The 1,996-nt window shown below is 38.0% G+C and overlaps 1 non-coding gene across 1 annotated transcript; it reads left to right on the top strand.

Annotated features, from left to right (window-relative positions):
• The first annotated feature begins 1,011 nt into the window (after window positions 1-1,011).
• On the top strand, window positions 1,012-1,118 carry LOC128058953 (U6 spliceosomal RNA). The gene has a single exon (XR_008200548.1). It is a non-coding gene; the product is annotated as a U6 spliceosomal RNA (small nuclear RNA).
• The last annotated feature ends 878 nt before the right edge of the window (window positions 1,119-1,996 follow it).

Here is a 1,996-nt window from a genome sequence, read left to right as displayed (position 1 = left end):
GGAGGGGAAAAGGCATAATTACAAAGCAAACAGAAGACTGGCAAGATAAAGTTGGTGTTATTCTTTGTCGTAGGTCCTGCGGCGACACCAACCTAAACATCTCATCTTTCTTTCTATGGTTAATTTTTCCATTCCTTGTATGCCTTTTATTATCTATACAAAGAGAACTGGCCCCTTTGAATCCAACTGAAGTATTCTATCCACGGGTATTATCAGACTTTTACCCACTCCTTAAAAAAATCAGAATTTTTCTACTTCTTTTAGACAGTCTCTGGCCCAAGATACAAAAATTCCAGTAGTCTCAAAATGTTCATATACTTTATTTTTATAAAATACTTTAATCTCATATGTGTCATAAATATATTTTAAAACAATCCTGTAATCAACTTATGGAAAATAAGTTGATTATTTCAAGTTATTATTTCATTCAACTTACGGAAAATATTCATCACATAATTGGCAAAGCCATTCCGCATTGTGAAATCAATCAGGCAGATCAAAGTATTTGAATTCTTTTCAAGTTATAAATGTGTGCTTGCATGTGTGTGCATACTAAGTTGCTTCAGTCGTGTCCGACTCTTTGCAACCCTAAGGACTGTAACCTGCCTGTAATCTGTCCATGGGATCCTCCAGACAAGAGTGCTGGAGTGGGTTGCCATGCCCTCCTTCAGGGGATCTTCCTGACCCAGGGATCGAACTCATGTCTCTTACATCTCCTGCACTGGCAGGCTGGTTCTTTACCACTAGCACCGCCTGGGAAATCCATAAATATGTTCATATACTTTTAATTCTGTGAACCACCCATACCCCCTTTTCTCCCATTGAACTGTTGAAGATATGCTATATTTTTAGGGCCATTCAGAGTTCCAAAGACAAAACACAGAAACAAACCCACCAATAATGCTGTCTTGCTAGCTATTGTAAGAAGCAACAGTTTAAGAGATAAAGATTTTCTGTAAGTGGAAGGACCTTCTTCAAAATGGGAAATCACTTTTGATTAAGAAGGTGATGGTGCTTGCTTTGGCAGCACATATATTAAAATTGGAACGATACAGAGAAGATTAGCACGGCTCCTGTGCAAGGATGACATGCAAATTCATGAAGCGTTCCATATTTTTGGAACAAAATAGAAAGCCCAGACACAAATCCATGCACCTATGGACAACTTATTTTTGACAAAGGAGGCAAGAATACACAATGGAGAAAAGACAATCTCTTTAACAAGTGGTGCTGCGAAAACTGGTCAACCACTTGTAAAAGAATGAAACTAAAACACTTTCTAACACCATACACAAAAATAAACTCAAAATGGATTAAAGATCTAAATGTAAGACCAGAAACTATAAAACTCCTAGAGGAGAACGTAGGCAAAACACTCTCTGACATAAATCACAGCAATATCCTCTATGACCCATCTCCCAGAGTAATGGAAATAAAAATAAAAATAAACAAATGGAACCTAATTAAACTTAAAAGCTTCTGCACAATGAAGGAAATTATAAGCAAGGTGAAAAGACAGCCTTCAGAATGGGAGAAAATAATAGCAAACAAAGCAACTGACAAAGAATTAATCTCAAAAATATACAAGCAGCTCATGCAGCTCAATTCCAGAAAAATAAACAACCTAATCAAAAAATGGGCCAAAGAACTAAACAGACATTTCTCCAAAGAAGACATACAGATGGCTAACAAACACATGAAAAGATGCTCAACATCACTCATTCTCAGAGAAATGCAAATCAAAACCACCATGAAGTACCATCTCACGCTGGTCAGAATGGCTGCTGTCCAAAAGTCTACAAACAATAAATGCTGGAGAGGGTGCGGAGAAAAGGGAACCCTGTTAACACTGTTGGTGGGAATGCAAGCTAGTACAGCCACTATCGAGAACAGCGTGGAGATTCCTTAAAAAACTGGAAATAGAACTGCTATACGACCCAGCAATCCCACTGCTGGGCATACACACCGAGGAAACCAGAATTGAAAGAGACACGTG

The sequence above is a fragment of the Budorcas taxicolor genome, chromosome 13 (assembly GCF_023091745.1).
Source record: "Budorcas taxicolor isolate Tak-1 chromosome 13, Takin1.1, whole genome shotgun sequence".
In the NCBI taxonomy this organism is placed as follows: Eukaryota; Metazoa; Chordata; class Mammalia; order Artiodactyla; family Bovidae; genus Budorcas; species Budorcas taxicolor.
Note: the sequence above shows the minus strand (reverse complement) of the source record. Positions and strands in the feature narration are given on the sequence as shown.